Source organism: Calypte anna, chromosome 1 (assembly GCF_003957555.1).
Source record: "Calypte anna isolate BGI_N300 chromosome 1, bCalAnn1_v1.p, whole genome shotgun sequence".
NCBI classification, from domain to species: Eukaryota; Metazoa; Chordata; class Aves; order Apodiformes; family Trochilidae; genus Calypte; species Calypte anna.
The window spans coordinates 141,730,907-141,750,789 of record NC_044244.1 but is presented as its reverse complement, the minus strand read 5'-3'; the positions used below and the strand labels follow the sequence as shown (position 1 = coordinate 141,750,789).

General features: G+C 34.7%; 1 protein-coding gene across 1 annotated transcript in view; it reads left to right on the top strand.

Annotated features, from left to right (window-relative positions):
- The window catches only part of MYO16 (myosin XVI), a 285,335-nt gene that overhangs the window by 143,681 nt on the left and 121,771 nt on the right, over positions 1-19,883 (top strand). The window lies entirely within an intron of this gene.

Here is a 19,883-nt window from a genome sequence, read left to right as displayed (position 1 = left end):
GCTCAAAAGGCAGTTCTGAGCCAAGCAAGGCTGCTTGCATGGTCCGTGCAGCTAAACCCTTCAGGGGGCATAGGACATTCAAGAACCTTAAAGACTCCTTAAAGAACTTTCATCAGTTTTAAATAAGATTTAACGAACAATATTTTTTTTTCTCCCACATTATCAAACAACAGCAAATAAATCTTCAAAGTTCTATATTAATTACTCTCCTTTGTATATATTTTTTTTCTTCAGTATATGTATTTTCTTTATCATATTGACTGCAATCTTTTGCTTAATTAACATTTTAAATACATGGCTAATCTTTTAGCAGCAGTTAAGCTAATGATTCATAGTTTGTCTGTCACCCCTAAGATTTTTTTGCCATGGATCTTTTGGCATTTAACTTCTTAGTAAAGATGTGAGTGAAGAGGAAAAACCTGAATCAGTCTCCCACTTCCTTTTCTTTTCCCAACCTGTTTTTTATCTTGCATTAGATCATACAGATAACTTATCACTTGTTTCTACTTTCTTTGAGTCATTTTCCTGTTCTTAGCACTGCCCACCCTACTTGCACAGCAACCAAGACCTTCAAAAATTAGAAGTGCACTTGCTTTTTACAAAGGATAAGGAATTTTAGACTGGATGACAGTGTATAGGTAATTCTCATAAGCAGTATCTGAAGTTGATAATTTTTCTATTATTTTACTTTAACATACTTTTTTTAATTAATGCTGAGTAGAAAGTTAATTTTCAAATTATTATAGTGTGATTATTCTATAAAAAATCTACCTTGCAAATATAACTGAGAAAAAGCTGCCTGGCTTTGGGTATCTGCACAACTTTGGGTATCAACACAACTGAATTCTTTATTTTTATTTTATTTTTCCGCTTCCAAACATTTTTTATAACAGCCAAGGATTTGAAATGTGAAGCTTAGATTATTCTGAAATAATTTATTAGACATTTTCTGGGGTTATTAGAATTCTTAAAAATATTTTTTAGAAGTTCAAAAACAAGGTGCTGATTTTTTTTTTCTTTCTTTCTTCTATCTTAGGTGTCTCAAAGTAGTATACCTTGAATTGATATCTTCATACAATATCACTGTGAAAATTTAGTTCACAACCATTTTAAGGAAAAAATCTGTAGATTAAAAATTAAAGGGGGCTATTCTTTTTACTTAGATTCCTGAGAGTTCTGAGAGCACTATACCAGCTAGCTACTAGAAAGGAAAGGGAGAGACTAGAAGCTGATATATTTGCCTGATACTCTGGAGCAGGTTTAAACTTGCTTTGGAGACTTTTACATCTTTGTAACTTAGAATAATTGCAACATCAAAAGAATTGTCTAAATTTTCTCTGTTATCTTTTGCTTTTCTGTTTTGTTTTGCTTTGCTTTGCTTACTTTTGCTGCTTAACATTTATTAGTTTCCTGTTTACCCTGTATTTATTGGTGTCTCAATTTTTAATTTTTTTTTTTTTTAGATTGAACCTTCTTTATTCCATGTATAACATATGCATATTCCTGCAAAATGTGCTTTCACATTGTTCTCTTTAACATGTTTTTCCCTGCCCTGGTATAACTTAAGCTTCCACTTACCATGTGTATCACCTAATAGTAGTCTTTACTACAGTACTCTTACATTCTTACATTCTTCTGTTCCTTTGTCTTCCTTGTTCAAGAAAGTTTTCTGAGTAAATAGATTCTTTAGGTTATTCACCTTGTTTTACTCCTCTTCCTCCCCAGAAATGAACAAGAATTTTCTTTTTTCCTTGGCTTTCTTTTTCTTGTCCTGCTCTTTCTTTGAAATTCAGGATCTATTTATCTCTTGGACCATGATCTTCAAGCATCACTGTGCTTCTTTACACTTCAAAGATAGAAAAGTTAATTGGCAACATGAGTAAATGGCTAATGTGTGTTTTTGCATGCTGGATGGTAATAATCATGAATCAGTTTTGTTGAAGATGGACACCAGAAAATGTATTAGATATTGTATTAAAAAACTTGTGTTATAAAGTGATAATTTTATCTCATTATAATGTAACATTTTACAATACATTTTTTTCAGATATATCAAAGATAAAAAGTACAAGAAAGTGTAGCTAAATTTGAGTGGTATTTGCATCCAATATTGATTTTTTAAAGTGTTGCTCCATGATCCAATTAATCTAATTTTTCTTATTCATGTGTTTCAGTCCTATCGAGCTTAGCTTTTAGGCTTAGTCTCTCATATTTTAGGCTTAGACCCTGATATTTAAATGAAAATTATACCAACCCTGAGCAGCCTGTTAGTATAGAGATGCTAAGAAATTTTACAATGTTTTTTAACAGGGCAGGGATGATAGAACACTTCGATCATATTTCCTCCCTAAGCTATCACTGTGCACCTTAATATTCAGGAAACAGATAACATCAGTGTCAGCATTAAAGTAAATATTATATAGTATATTTCTGAAAAATTAACACATTTCCTCTTTTTTAACCCCTCTTCCTGTGATTTGTGGATAGTTGTGTCCTACAAGGCACATTGTAGGCCGTTAAAATTGCAATTAAAGAAGATATAATGAGGATCACAGCTTAGATTTTCAAAGCAAGAATTAAATCTTCATCTGTGTTATCTACTTTATCTTGCAAATTAAGTGGTTATTTTTGTATTTTCAGATACCTACACTTCATGCATAAAGTATACCTCTATGTTATTAACTTCATTTCACAATATTTGTTTTGACTATCTATCTGTACAGTTGTTTTGAATGGTTCATCTTGAATTCAGGGTTAAGCTAGCTACAAACCTCCACACTTTCTTTCTAATTACATGTCAGGATATCCGAAACAGTATTTTTACTACTTGAAAGCAGAGGTACCTTAGCTTTGCATTTTGATGTTTAAATTATTCATTCCAGTTTTGATATTAGCTGCTTTTGGCATTACTGCTTTATTCCCAAAGGATCTTTAAGAAAAAATACAGCTCAAATGATGTTTTAAAATAATTACATAAAATCTAATAGTATTTTTTTATTTAACAAAGACACTTAGTTCGGTGTCTTTGTCTTTGGTCCCAAGTGCACTTCATATTTGTCTGGCTTTCAGAATAAATGCTATAAAAAATCTGCTTTGTTCAAGGGTGTATATCTGAACTCATGTTCCTCTGGGGATTTTCTTTCATTTGATGTTAACAATCCCCTCTTCATTGTATTATTCTTCATACATATTGATTGAATGATATCAAAGGATGTACAGCACTTCACTGGCAGAATCTCAGCGGTAAAGAAATCATTCATTATGATTACCTCTCTTTTCAACAACTCTTTTCCTCTCCATCATAATTCTAACAAACCAAAGGTGTAGAACTCTGTGTAAATAAACAAATCAGATCTTTTTTTAAGGAATAAATTGTGTAGAGTGGTACGGTAGAGCCAAGGCACTCCTTTTACTTCTATATTCTCATAAAGGAGCTCAGATACCTAGTAATCTTTGGTATTCTACCTTCTCTTGATGCCAATAAGCAGTTTGGAACAGAATAACACCACACCATACGAAACACTAAGACTTTTTCCTTTTTATAGCTCTAGTCAATTTACTTCAGCATATTTAGTTTTAATCCACAAACTTGCATTTAATTCATTTGACTTGGTGTGATTTGCTGTGATTGTCTTTGATTGAGAGAGAGGCTTTGTCTTTTTTGTCTCCTTTGGGTAACATATTATATGGAAACACTTGAAAATAATAAGAGGAGAATGGGTGTGAAATTAAAGATGAAGTGTAGGAGGCAGGAAAAAAAATGAAATCTATTTAATCCAAGAGAAAGAAACAAACTTGGCAATTAAGAACACTGTGATCCATAGAGCCTTCTGAAGAGAGAACATATATCTGTCTTAGTTTTAACAGAAAACTAAAAATACAGTAAAATACAGTTCAGAATAAATTGCTTGAAATGGAGAATGAAAATACAAAAATAGATTCAACATGATCCAGATAACTTTCCAATTTATTGTGAATTCTGTTGATCGGTATCTTACACCTAAAGTTTCTGAGCTGGGTTCAACCTTTTGTTAGAAAAAAAGAAATCTCTAGAGATCTATGGAAGTTCTATAGAGAGAGATGTTAAATTTAGTCCTCTGTTGAAGAAATTAAGTGCCAACTATTAAGGCAGCCCACCAGTATTTCATGTCAGTCTGAAAATGGATGTAGCTCCAAGGGATTAAATTGCCCTAGAAACCCTAGGTTAAAAGTAGATGTGATTACTCACTTATAAAAATGGTAGAGGATCTCATTTGGCTTTTAGTTTAAGCACAAAATATATCTCTGCACTTTACTAGGATGATAATCACCTCATATGTGGGGGGAGATTGGAAAGTCGGTGGATTCAGCTCCTGAAACCACTTAGCTATTACGTTGCATAAATCTAAAGCTATAATATAGTTCTGCAATTTATATTTCAAAAGTCATTCTAAGAATCATCCTGATACAATTACTGTAGATGAATATCCAGTCAGGAATGGGTCATTTAAGAAATTGTTATTGGCATATGGAAGCCTCAGTCATTGAACCCAGCTCATCTCCACTTCATGTTAGATCTAAGAGGGATGATACCTTTCACTGATGTTTGAATTTACTTTAATCACTGAGCTCTGAACTGGCTTGAACTTTTCACTGCACCAGAGGAACTTCACAGTCACTTCATAGTCCCAAACCTCTCTGGGAAAGTGAGGCAAGGTCAACCTGAAGTGTACCATAGCTTTCTTTCATTAATCACTCAAAATGATCTCTACACTGAAGTTAAGCCTGACTGTGTCAGGCTAGTGCCATTCATTTTCCTCTGATTCCTGCTGGATTTGAACATTTAGTTTTGGTTTTGGGGTTTTTTTTGTTTGTTTTTATGGGGGTTTTTCTGTTTGTTTTTTGTTTGGTTTGGTTTTGGTTTTTTGGTAGTTAAAATTTAACTACTCAAATTGACTTTTTTCTAAACTCATGCAAGTAACCAGTCTAACTCTGTATTGATTGATGGCTAATGACAGATGACCAGAAGACATTAGAATTTCAGGTTTTATACAGCTCTTAAAAATGTCAGCTCCATCAGTCTTGGCTTTAAAAATTATTTTATGCAACATAATGCTGGACAGAATGGTGAAGGAGTATCTTACACTGAATCACCTATTACCAAGGCAGTCTCTGGAACTTCTTTATTCTACATATAGGTCTTGGTTATCTCCAATTAGTTTATGACACATCTCTTGGAATCATGGCACAAAGTGTTAATGCTGCAGCTTAGCACAGTAGAACTTAAGCCATATCGAACTTGATGTGCTCAGTGATTGATATCAAAAGTAAACAAAAAGAGGTTCAAGTTCAGTTTCTATATAAATGTATATATATATAAGTTTCAAGTCCTTTGACTGACAGCCAATAGATGTAAAATAGTACAAGGATTTTCGGGATTCCTAATGCTTTTCACAGTTGCTTAAAGCTTTTAGCCTATGTAATCAGGTAAAGCTGTATTTTTATCAGTTCTGTCTGAACAGAACTCTGGATGAGACAAGGAGACACCATGGTGAGAACTGAGTGGAGTTCAGAGTGTTTCAAGGAGGAAACATATGAAATTCTGTTCTTCCTAACAGGCCATTTGGGTCTGGAACTTGTGTGTGCTGATGAGGCCTCCACTGACCCAATTTGAAGTTTCAACATTTCTTGAATAGCAGTCATAGAGGTGAGAAAAATAGCAAATACAGATTGCACAAAGAACTGTGCAAATCAAGAAAGTCCTCTGAAATGAAAAACTTTGTGGACTAAATGATGGTCTTTGTAGACTAAACTTCTGCTGACTAAAATGATGGAAAAGGGCACCGAAACAATGTAGAAATACCCTTTGAAAAACAAACTGCACTTGTAACCATAATTACAGAGAAGTTTAATTTATGGCTTATGACAAATGCTGGCACCTTCTAATTTCTGGTTTAACCTTTATGCAACTTTAACATAACTGAATCATTAAATGGGTGGAATTCAGTTTACCAAGCTCGTGTTGCAGCATAGTATTAAACTTACACAGTAATTGCAGTGTTTATTTTGGGGCTGCTACACTAATGCCAGTTTCGTGATCTGTTTTGTTCACCCAAGATGAGAATTACAAAGACTAAGAACAGTTTTAAAAAATTGTAAAGGCCAAAATCTGTGGCCTTTCACAGTAAAATTGAGTAATTGAATTGATATATTAAATAGGAAAATCATTTAGTGGAATATTTTTTATTTTTAATGATAGAATGTCCTTTGTTATTCTTCAATTTCAGGTACAGCTAGAGAAATTAGGTTCACTATTAGAGTACATCTGTACTTTTTGTACCTTCAGTCCTTTTCCGGTGTCCATCATGCTCTCAATAATTGTTTTAGCACTGTATTTTCATCCTCATTATTTTTATTTCCTGTGTTTCCAGACTTAATCCCCTGTTTAAACAGGACTCCTCAAACAGGTAGCAATTAAGAGGAATGGAGCAGTATCTAATAAAATAGTCACTGTGATGAACTTAACATGAGTGTGTATACTACAGAGTTTGGTTGGTCCTTAAATCTAAACAGAGACAACAGGGAATATCATAAATTTCTGTGGCTCTGTAGTTTGTTATTGAGCGTGATTTTTAAACATACAATTATAATATTCTCCAATCTCTTCCATTTCCAAATTTTCATACATCTTAGGGTGCAAAAAATGGCTACTGTAATTGTATTGATCTTATCCGTAATTTGTATTGGTCTTATCTTTCTTCTGTGTTATTTTATTTTATTTTATTTATTATTTTACTTAGAAAACAATTTGCTTGGATACAAAGCTAGCTTGTCTACAGAACCAAACTCCATGAAATGCAAATCCCTATATGTAACCCCAGCGTAGATTTTAGCAATAGGACTCAATAGAGAGTCTCTGTCCTTTTTGGGATGTATAAACCAGAGTAATACTGAAGTAAATCTGCAAATTCTCTTGATTTGGGAAGGCTAGTTCCTTTTAAACAGCTGAAGTCGGTGTAACTTCAACATATAAGTAACTTGCTTAGATGCAGCCCTTTGATGAATTCTCAATGTACAACCTGTAAACTTTGATTCAAGTTAGCTGAGCATACTATGAGTCTTTAAAACTTTCTGCCTTCTGAGAGGCAATGAAAGACACCATGGGAAATATAAGGTCAAAAGTACTTTTAAGTTTTCATCCATGAGAGGTTTGAGAAGATTCTGAGAAACACACACATCCATCCTCTTCTGACCTTTTTGGTCATCTTGGAACAGACCCGAGACAAAAATGGATTCCAGGGCAGGAGGCAAGGTAGAACTTGCTGTGCATGGGAGAGCATCCAGGAATTCTCTGTAAGATCCCTGTACTCAGTATCCTGTAGAAAAAAGCTGGACCTTCTGCTTTCATTAATGGATGGCCACTAATGATTGTGGTGATGGATTGCTAAATAGATAACATACATAAAAGCATGCTTGTTTGCTCCATTTAAAGCAGAAAGAATAATGTTCTTGCTTTGTCAAACAACTGTGTAAAGTAGGGTACTGGGCCAACTCATATGCTTGTATTGTGTGAAACTTCCTTATCCCGTGATAGATAAATAATAGTTACTGACTAATTAATTATATCAGTACCCCTTAAAAAAGTCTAATTCTTGTGTAAATTTCGTATATTTATCGGTATTTCAAGTCAATAGAGTGGCTGGTGTCTCAGGCTGAGGGGCTTAATGGTTTTTTTTTGCCAGGTTAAAGGGCTTTACAAAGATCTTAGTGTTCAGAATTACTTGTTTAGTATACGTTCCTGAACACACATGGCCTTACTTGTATATAAGGGAAGAAGAGGGCTGCTTGTGGATCAGCTGATCTGAAACTGATCCATGAGCTACAGTCAGTATGTATATGAAATAATTTTGAAGTATATTATCAATGTTTTAACTGGATACTGGTGAAATTTATAAGCAGGTACCCACAGCACTTTAAAAATTTTGGGTCTGATACTGTGGCTCTTAACCCAGTAAGTTTGATTTAATGAATCAGCATATTATAAGTAGCAATCACTGGTGGAGAAATGCCTTGAAGCTCATAAACTTAATGACATCTACCTGGCAACTAGTGCCAAAGTCTGAACACAGGAATACAAAATTGCTCTTGGCTGTAGGAGCAAAGTTCATACACTGGGAAAGCATTTCAGGACATGGACTGGACCAGTTTGCACTTGCATGCAAACTGACTTATTTTCTTTATATGTTCAGCAGTGCTCAATATTAACTACTTTTTTATCATCATCATAATCATCATTAGCCTACAACTACAAAATTTTGCTTGTAAAGTTAACATTCATAGAATTATGATTTCCTAAGTGGTCCTGTCTTACAAAATACTGAATTATATGAGTCAGAGAAAGAGCACTGCAAGGTGTACTGCCTTTATTATTTTAATGTAAGAATTCTATTTTGAGACACTTCTGTTGTGCATTCATTTATTTTTTCTAATGAAATTATCCTGGATTTACATTCTCTTGTTAATGTGTTTTCATCTTCTGTTCCACAGCAGTATAAGTATAATTTTTAAAAAATAAAAATTTACTTGAGTTTAGCCTAAAGACATTTGGCATATTGAGAATAAAGTCAAAGCTGTATTTCTTTGCTTTCCACTTGAGTATATCCACTGTCTGTAAAAAACTATACCCTTCATAGGGCAGGTACATATACAGATTCATTTGAATTTTTTACCTTTTGAGCATGTGCAAGTGAAGCTGTTTGCTGAGCAACACCCAGGCTAATATAAGTTTTCTGTGCTGAAACCCATTTACAAAAGATCTATCTTATTGTGTTTTTTCTTAGTTTAGAAAACTAAAAGCTATGTTCTGTCTGTCATCAAATCTGTGTGCAATGATTGATTTATTAATACTATTCTCATATTTTCCTCTTGTCATTAACAAGATTATTTCTGTTTTTTAAATGGCGCTTTATTTTGGTGCTTTATTGCACCAGTCATGAGCAGAAATCTGAGCACTTACATGTTTAGCAGTTATACCAGCTCAGTGCTACCGTGTAATGTGTTTCAAAGGATGTAAAATTTGTTCAGATTGGAATAGGTGGTAAAGCTAGAGGAAAAGGAAAAAAGGCAGTAAAATATTCCCCTTTTCCTTAGAGAAAAAAGCCAGAAGCTATTCATTATCATGTTCTGTAAATGTCACTTACTGCAATGATACCAATTATTTTGCTTTGTCTTTATCTCATTCCTGAGAGTAAACTGATCCAGTTTTAAGAAAACTGGTTTATAAACAGTTATATTTTGTCTGCCACTAATACATATCTGATATAAAATTATTTCCACTTAAAGTGAAAATTAAATGATCTGATACTGCTGAATTTTCGGTGATGACCATGGTGCTTAATCAGGGTTACTGATTTCATCCTGAGCTGGGTGAAAAGGAGGAATGGAGACTGCAAAGGCAAAAGCCACACATTTTTCACATGACTGTGAGGTATATGGTTCATTGGGCAGCACTAATAAGAGGAAGGAAGGGATTTAGCTTGTTAATCCATGCTTCTTAATGCAGTGCTACATTAAATGACACCCACAACATGCATACTGATTGTGGGAGAGCTGGGACCTGGATACTGCTTCATCCGCCTGTGATGTTGTCTCTCTTGAGAGTTTTCTAGCAATAAAGCATCAATTGATGAAGATTTTGTAATGTGAACAGTCCAGTTAAAATTGGTTTGGCTTTAGAATTTATATACAGACAGGTAGAGGCAAAGGTAAGTCTGTGGGGCTCCTTGCAGGGTGTAGCAGAGACACCTCAGATAGTGCCATGCCAAAGCCACTGACCCTGTGTTGGGGCAGTGGTATAAGGTAATCAGCCCCACTTATTCTACATTCTGTGCTACACCCAGGTTGTACAGCTATAGTGCAAAATCTTTGTGTAATACTGAATTGTGTTTTGTTGAAGTAAATGATATGGTATGGTGATAAGCCTAGAAATTATGTAAGCAATGCTTAGGGTAGCTTGAAGTCTAACTCTCCCATGCTACTCACCTCCTCCTGGCTCATTTAAACATAGCATCTGCCTTTCTTTTGTAGTGAATCAAAGGTCAAAATGGTGTTTCGATCTAAAATTTTCATTGTACTTCATATTAACATTTATTATGATACTAAGATTCAACTGAAACGAAGCACAAGTTTGAAGTTAGTCACACATAAATGTTTTGTTGAATTGGGATGATATACTGTGGTGGAATAAAACATTATTCTACTTCATAGTACATTCAAATTTGGCAGGAAAAAAAAATAATAATTAAAAAAAAAAAATCTAACTTCTTTCTTGTTGCTCCAGTGGCCTGAAAGATCTATATATGATATCATGAAATGCATGATCTATGTTTGTTTTCAGAACAACCGATGCAACATTTTATAGGAGCTAGCACTGAGAGGATACCTGTGTGTATTTTTTAGTTATGCATCTTACTTAAGGTCAATCTGTAATAAAAAAGTCCTTCCAACACCAGAAGTTTATGAAAGCTTTCAACAGGTATATCTGAATCCATTCAGTCTAAGTGAAGGGCTCTCTAGAATATAGGCACAGTATTTCCTACCAGTTGCCTTTTCAACAAGCTTGCAAAGCAAGTGACAAGTCAGTTCTTTTTCCTGCCTCTCACCACAATTACAAAGAATTTTGATACCCCTGTGTGAGAGGAGAGGGATGCATAAGATGAAGGATGTAGGTGATATCTTGAAACAGCCTGATTTAATTTCTCCTGTCTGAATTTCTTTAACTGGACAGCGTGAAATGGTTTTGGAGAACTACTGCATGACAGGTTTCCACATGACTTCAGTATGATTTTTTTTTTGAAGTGTCGATTTTTTTGTTCTTTAGGAAAACTAAAAAGTTCTAGCTCTTATAAATAAATATGAAGTGCCAGGATCTCAGTTTTAATAGCTATTTGGGATTAATGAGTATATATTAAGAATTTGTGTGATAGGAATAAAGGAATTATAGTAAAAAATTTAGAAATCAGAATTCTCATTCATAAAATGACCTGCAGTGGCTTGTATTGCATAATTAAGCATAGATCCAGAGTTCTGTATTTAGTCTTTTGTTTTTGTTAAACATTTATTTCTTGTTGCTTCCATGTGAATTCTTTATCCACTAATCCTGAAGTCCTTTTAGCGAAATAAATTTACCAGATAGTGTGGCCAATTGGGCAAGAATAGCAGTTGATACTATTCTGTTTCACTAGGGGTTAGCTAAGAGAAATCCTAGAAATCCTAATAGCAGAGAAATGACACATAGGCTTACAAATGAATAATTTCATGTGGAAGGAACAAACCATTTACTGTCTAGTTGCAAAATGAAGTTGAATTAGCTTGGAGATATTGGTGATGGTCAGAGCACACATTCTGACTATTATTTTGATACAGCTTACGTGGGGTATCTTCCTAAGTTTCATTTCTTTTTCCCTGTGCCCTAGATATTTTTTTTTAAATTACAGAAATCCTCTGACTTACCAGTAGTAGTATCTCTCCAGATATTTTTAAGCTATTAAAAAAAAAATACTAAAAGAGTTTTCATTTGTTTCCTTGTTCATAGAAGGTGATCAAAGTGGCAGGAAATTTCCTGATGGTAAATTGTTCATATCATTTTTTCTGAAAATATAATTTCTTTAACATTTAATTTTTCTAAAATACTCCAAAGGAAAGACTGTTTAGAAGGGGTTATCCAAATATTTGTTTCCAGGGTGAGAAGACATTTTCTCCTCATAAAATGATAATACTATTTTAACTACTAGATAAATCAGTGAAAAGGGTTGCTGACCTAAGCAGAGGAGTTGCAGTGCTCATACATTCTTTTCCTGTTTTGATTCATCTTTTGCGAGGGCTCCAATGTTCAAGATTATTCTTATTTTAGAACAAAGTCAGATTTAAACAATGTAGATTTCTAAATGAAACTTACTTGTCCACGCTTATCTTGTGGCTCTGAGAGCCATATTCAATTTCTATGTTTTAGAGACTGTCCAAGGGTCAAGGTAATGACCCCAACAATATGACCTCTACTTTATGGGGGGCAAATTACTGGGTTTGTATGAAATTCAATAATCCCTGAACACATCTGGTAAATAAGTTTATGTGTTTCGTATAGTATAATTAAGATTGAAAGGGACCTCAAGAGGTCCCTAGCACACTGCCTGGTCCAAGCAGGGCCAGCTGTGAGATCAGATCAAGTTGTTCAGAGCTTTGTCCAATCAGTTCTTGAAAAACTCTAAGGATGTTTGTGTCTGTGGAGCCTTTCCTTCACCGGGCTGAACAAGATGTGCTCACTCAACAGGCCTCTCACCTCATGTCTTCAGCCCTGACCATCAAGATGGCCCTTCACTGATCTCCCCTCACTTTAGCAATGTCTTCTGTGCATAGTGTTAGAGTGTGCATGCACAAAGCTGGCTGCAATATGTAGGGGATGCTCTAATAGGGAGGGCTGGGCAAGAAGAAACAACCCTGAGTCTCCTGGCAGTGCTCCTGGTGATGGCCCTGGCCATTTTTTCTGCCCAAGCTCATTGCCAGCTCCTGCCCTCAGACCTACCAGTACCTTTTTCCCAGAGCTGCTCCCCAGCTCATCAGCCTCTGTCATTGCCACAGTTTAGTCCTTCTCAGCTGCAGGACTCTGCACTTGTCTCTGAGGAATTTCATGAAGTTCCTGTTGGCCCATTCCTTCAGCCTGCAAAGAGCAGACCTACTCCCCAGCATATTGGCTGTCCCCTCAGGTTTGATATCTTCTGCAAACTTGGTAGGAATGCAGTATCAAAATCTAGATGGAGAAAGTGTTGGAAATTTTACTTGTATGTTAGTTCTACTATGGTACCATCATATTTACATCTCTTTGAAACTGGCTCATTTCTCTAAGATCTGTTTCATACTCTATCATATTTCTATGTCCCTCACATCAGCTGTGTAAAATAGTGATGTTTCCATGTCCATAGTTTTGACTTACAGGGCTGTAGGAATTTTCCTCTTTACACTGTCTTTGTCAGTTTTTTGTATACTTCCTTTAATGAATAATTCTTTGGATATATTCTTATATTATTTTCCTCTGGATGTCTTCTATCTAATTCTGATATCCCTGAAATGAGATGTCCAAAATCCACCAGAATACCCCAGTAGAAGCTTTATCATGCTAAAAATTTCATGCCTCTTATACAGGCATATGTAATTAGGAGTGTTAATTATTATGATTTTTTTTTTATAATATCAAGGCATACTTAACTCTCATTTAGTTTATGATAAATGTTCTTCTGTTGATCGACTGCCTAATCAGCTTTACCTGTCCTGAATCTGTACATTCATTTATCCCTTTGCCTTATAATTGTTCTTAGTTGAATTACATCTTCATAGTACTCTTTTGTGTTCAGCTTAATACCTTGACAAAATGTGCTTTCGTCTGATCTCTGACACTTTCTCTAAATAACCATACCCAGCCCATTGCTTCCGTTTTTCTTTTTGTAATAAAGATATATCTTTCATTTCTAGTCTGAGCACTGTGAGACTTCAAATGGGTAAATTGTTTGCTGGTGGAGTCACTATCACTGAAGATATTAAAAAACCATGTAGATGAGGCACTTCAGGACATGCTCTAGTGGGTGTAGTGATTTTAAATAAATATATATATATATATATATATGTATTTTTTATTTTGTTTCATTTAATTGGGGGGCAGAAGATGTTGACGGTTGGATGCAGTGATCTTAGAGGTCTTTTCCAACCATGACAATTCTGTGATTCTGTGATTATTAATGAGTTTAAGCAATTAGAAAATGAAGGGGTTTGCCTGTAACAGGAACTTTTTTACTGAAGAGGTTAACTGTGATTAATGAAATCCTTATTAGCAGAAGAAACATTTATTGCATGGGTTTATCAGCTGTAATACAGTTCAAGACTAGCAACTAATTTTGTATTATGTTTCCCTTACATTAAACCTAAGAGGTTTTCAATGAAATGTGGATGTGTCAGCATCCATCCTCTGTCAGAAAAGAAGTCAAGTAATAAGCAGCTAGATGCTATGTTTAAAAAAAATCCCTTCTCTTTCATCATAGGGCTTTATCTTAATTTTTTGTACTGATTTAGAACCACTTAATGATACAATCCTGCCAAGAATTCTCTTAATTATTCATGACAGAATGTATTTACTTCAGGAAAGCCCTCTGAAAAGAAGTGTCCATCTGGCAAAAACACGCTTCCTTTTCTCCTTTAATTGGAACCTAACTTTAACTGTCCTGACAAAAGGGAATTTCTGATGAAATGGATGATAAGCTGCTGATTTCTTTCAGCCAGCATCTCTGTCAGCTATGGGTTGAACCACTGTAATGAAACAGATATTTCTGTATGATGAACAGCAGCGAAGTACATAGGTACATAGCATAAAGTGGCTGTTGTTATAGAACAGTTGAACATTTCAAGGCTCAGATTTTTCAAATACACAGTATTAAGGTGTTGGGATAGTGTTTGGGTAATGCCTTATATACTCTGTCAGTGAAACACCAGACTTTATAACAATCCTTAGCAAGGTTACTGCAGGGTCCCTGCGACAAGCCTTGGGATCTCTGTGGTCAGCACTGCACAACCAGGTCTTCTTTTCCCACTTAACAACTACAAACAATACAGCTTGAAGTATATTATGATTGTAGTTATCTAAAGAAATGGATTAATGCAAAATGATGTTTAGTTGCCAACCTTTAATTACAAGAGATAGAAAAGTTCCCTATGTAACATACATCAACAGTTCAGATCTCCCTTTGAAATGCTGATAACCACTGTCTGTAGACTTTGATGATTATAGGTGTATCTATAGTGTATAGATTCATTGAAATCTATAGCCAAATTTCAAGACTGAAGAGCAAATCCAGGACCAAAAGGTAATTGGTTTTTTTGACTGTGCTTCAAAACATCAAGAAAAACTTACTTTTGGAAGCTGCCTGTGTTCTTGAGCTTCCCACTGGAAAAGGTGAAACTTCTGGAGCACTGTGCTAAGATTTTCTGCCTTAGCATGAGCTAACTGGAAAGTTGCAGCACTTACCTTGGACAGGAAACATTAACACTGGATATCCCATCATGCTGTAGATGCTTTGAATTCACTTTGAAACACACTACCTGGCACACCAAGTGGGGAAACTCCTGATCTTTTCTGTGGGTCATGCTGACTATGAGACAGTAACCAGAAATGGGTTACCCTCTCCACAAATAAATCTCCAAGTTATCAAAGTTGGAACTTTTTTGTTTGGTTGGTTTTGTGTAATTTTTTTTTTTAGTGGTTGAAATTTTTGTTTGTTTGGGTTTGGTTTGGTTTTTTTAATCTCATCCCAGATTTTGTAAAAATGTAACAGCTCAAATAAGAAAAACAGAATAAAAATACACTTTCACCTTCTGTAATCATTTTGTGAGTTCTACTTTCATTCCTTCTGCTGTTCTTGTAAGGAAATGAAATGACTTGTTTTGTTTATGTTGAATAAGGAAGATTACTTTGTTTGATACTGAATGTTGTTGGGTTGCAGTTCAAAAGAAAATAAATTAACTTAAATTCAATCCAAATCAAATATTGCTTTGCTAAGTTTTTGGCAGAGCTGCAAACTATCAGTTAAAACTTTTCTTTTTATTCTCAGCTTCTTGTTATTTGTACAATCACTCAAGCAGATATTATTACTTCGTAGAGAGATTTTTACCAGTAGGGTAAAAAATAGTTTTTGATAGTATAAAGTAATATAGAATAAATAGTTTTTGAAGTATGTATGTGACACAAATACTCAGTATTGGAAAGCTGACATTTGTTCCTATGTATTTCTTCTTCATACTTGAGATGTACATAGAAAATTACAAACTTTACTGCAGGTATAAGTTGAATAATGCAAATTATGATTATATGTAACATTTATTATAAGAATGGTAAGCTAAACAGGTAAGATATTGACATATATGGATAGTTATTACATAAAGAATTTAGTGCAATTGTATTTTTTTTTAATATACTTGGGCCCACCAGTCAAACTTCTACTTGAAAATTTTAACTTTGATGTTATTGGAATGATGGTTGAAAAACTGTATACTAAGATAAGCTATACACCTAAACATTTCTGCCATTGTTTTGTCCTCTAAGTAGTCTTTTTTTGTTTGTTTGTTCCCTTGAGACACTAGAAGATAATGCTACAGTGCTGAAAATTAGAACTCCTAGGAGAAAATTCAGAAAGAAAAAACTAAGTAGATAGTTTCTCCCATTTTTCAGGAAATTTTTTGTCTGATACAGCATTGTGCTTTAATCAAAGTGACTTTAGTCTACCACAGTTATTGATTTATCTTGTCAAAAGAACCCCATTTTGTTTATTGGTAGGGTTTTTTTGTTTTGATTTGTTTTGCTTTGTTTATGGGGGTTTTTTTTTGTTTATTTTTGGTGTTTTTTTTTTTTTTAAGAAACAGTCATACATCACATGTCCTTAAAAATTTTTTATAAGCTGATAAGCTGTCTTCCAAGAGTACAAGTCCAATGCAAATGTCAATATGGTCACATTTAAGGGAATAGTTAGAACGTCAGTAGGAAGGAGTTAATTATTAGAACTGCCTACACAGTTTGATAATTACTTTTATACTAGAGGTAGAAATATCATTTGTCTGAGCAGCTACTTCAATTAAAAGGGTCAGCTTCAGCCAAAATCTGAGAATCTTTTTCTAAAGCTACAGTAAGATAATGTGAATGTGCTTTTTAGAATGAGTTTGCCTTCAGAGATATGCAAGTAAGGATAATAAAGCTATGATAAGTCCACAATTGGTACATGGCCTGCATCGACCTGATATTATGGAACATCACTGCTGGATTCTATAGCAGTGGTAATTCTTTCATTAATATTTTCAGCAACAAAGAATTTAGGAGTCACCATATATGTTATGTATTTGAAGAAAGACTACCTGGCTGGAAACTTATAGGAACAGTACACACTCTCTAACAACAGCTTAGGTATTCATAAAAACTATGGTTATCATTTGCAGTAACAAAAATTAAGTAAAAATAATATCTAAAAGCTCCATGGTAGGTCCACAATGGAATTTTTTAGCAGCTAAATCCCACTTTATCACTAGCAATAACATTTGTATCCAGCCCACTTGAATGTCAAAGGACAAAAATGCACTACAGATATGAAGAAAACTATACATAATGAAACAAGCTTTTACATTTTATGTAATAATGACGTATCTGCAATGAAAGAATGTTTCATTACTACTAGGACTTCTGCTCTGTAACACATCCCTTTCCCCTTTCCTTACTTTTTGTAGCAGAGTCAACAATTTAAAATTGGTTCTGGCACCTGTTTCTTGAGCATAAATAGGCTATAGTAGCAATATTAATATGAGGAACAAGACCTTTTAATCTTCAGGGTGTTTAAAGTGGAAAAAAAAAAAGGAAATACAGACACCAGGGAACTGCTTTACAAGAAAAAGAAATAATTTCTATTTCTGTCAAAATGTTATTATGTTTTGGGAGTATAAGGAGCTTAACAATAATTAGAAAAATCTGATTCCTTTTTTGCAGCAAGTATATATCATATTCTCACTGTCCTTTATTGTATATTTTCTGCATTTTGGTGGAGTATATCAATCAGTGCTTCCAAGTAGTCTTTACAGTAATCCATCCTTCAATAGATTCTGCATATATTTTATGTTATAAACATATAATAGCTAGATGTGAAGTTTTCATATTTCATTAATCCTTAAATAGTTTGGAAAAAGAGTGGCCATTATATACATTATATAAGAATTTAATATAATATACATGTTATATAAGATTTTAATTGTCTTTGACTGGGGAAACTAATTCCAAATTCAAGTGCGCCATAGAAAATGTCCAACTGCAGTCCTTTCCAAGGGCACCAGTGCATCTACTGATTAAATCTTTGGGAGATTTATTCTGGAAAAGTCAGACTGTCTTCCAACAGGCATGTCCCAGCAGATGCTGCAGTTTATGGAAGGGTTGTTGGAGCCACAGGCATCTGGTTTGGCAGGTGCCCAGTTTGCCCCCTGCTGTATCAGCAAGAAGTGCATTTGCTGAAGGCAAGAGCTGTGATGATTTGGTTCATATCACAGCTCAGCTCTTTCCTTCAAGGCAATGAGCAATCTGGGTCACTTTGCTATGCCACTACCCGTGTTGATAGTGTTCACACACCTTTTTTTGCCACCACAGTGCCCACTAGCACTTTGACTATGTGAAAAATTATAATATTTAAGCTAGTAATATATAAGCTAATTAAATGGGGTAACTGAAATAAGGGAAGTATACAATATTTTCTTCAGGGGACAGGAAAGAGTATTTCCTGCTCAGTACACAGAGAGGAAGACAAAGAACTATCCAGGGATAACACCAGTGAAGAGATTTGCAGAAATGGCCATTTAGCTTCCACCTCATTTAGCTGTTCAGCAATAGGACATTTTGACAATTGGACAGGCATGGTGTCTGCCATTGGAAATCTCCTAATTATGGGTCAAAATTGCCACTGACACAATGTACAACACTGAACTGTTAGAAGCTCACAAAGAAGTTCAGAACAGAGGAAAATTTTCTGTTGGATTAACCTTTATACCTGTAGGTTCTATGCCAGATTCAGTATCAGATGTATTCGAGACTCCTTTTGAAACATACAGGCAATTCAAAAATGACCCAGAAAACAATCATAAATCTGGCATATGCTTTGTATCATCTGCTCTAGCTAATTGGACAGCTGTTCTGCTGTTTGCATCTACCTGATTTGAACAAAATTCCTGGGTTTAGTAGCCTCAAGAAAACAGTGCAGAACTTGGCAATGATGCTTAAAGACCCACACTCTCAAAGGCTGTGTTAATTCACCAGGTTTAGCCGCTAATGTGGGGCTTGTTTGTACTTGACATATCTGCTGACTGCATATTCCTGTGGGTGCATGAATTGCTTATGCACCCAGGCAAATGTTTTCTTTCCCCATCATTCTTCCTCTGCCCACCTGGTGAGATAACTTACTCCATCATCACTCCCATGGAAATCCACACTGGTAAATCTGGTATCAATCAGCAAAAAACGCACTCTACATTTAGTCACATAAACCTTAATATCAATTAGAAAAAGCACAAATATTAAATAAGTCTTCCAAGTGTTTCCAAAAGCTACACACATTCACATAAAAGGCCACCTTTACAAAAGCTACCATGCTTGCTAGAGAGTTGGCAGACTTCCTGTGGTAATAAGGGTTTTATGTTGAAACTGTATGTCCTCTATAGTACAACTAGAATAATGTTGTGAACAAGAAGTGCCAGAAATTAAACCAGTGTTAGCTGCCATCTTTATGACAGATCATGGGCTGAACATTATTAGAGATTAGAATAATTGTGGGGATTTTTTGTTGTTGTAACTGTGATGAAGGGATAAGGAGTGGCGTGTGTGTAAATTGTCCACCTTTGCTGCTGTTGTAATGCTGGTATTTTGATTTAAGTGTGGGGAATTCCTTTGTTGATGTAAGTGATGTTTGTGAAGATTATGGATTGTGTGACGAATGTAAATTTCAAAGATAATTTAAGGATAATGATAAAAGAAAACATCTTTTTACATTCTCATTATGATATAATTAAAAATCAGATCCCATAAGATATTCAGGCACCTTAATGCTTAGTGACTTCAACATTATGAAGATACCTGAACACTCTAAAATCTGCCCCACAGACATATTTCAAGAGGACCAAAATACATTGTTGGATTGCTATTCCTTTATTTATGTTACTAGTTTATTATTTTTCCTGTCCAACTTAGCTGCTGCCCAATGTGTCTTTCTTTCCTCTAATGATTGGTTTGGGGAAGTTTTGTAAAAATTATTTTTGCTTCACAGTGTTCAAAGTAGAACAGCTTAAGG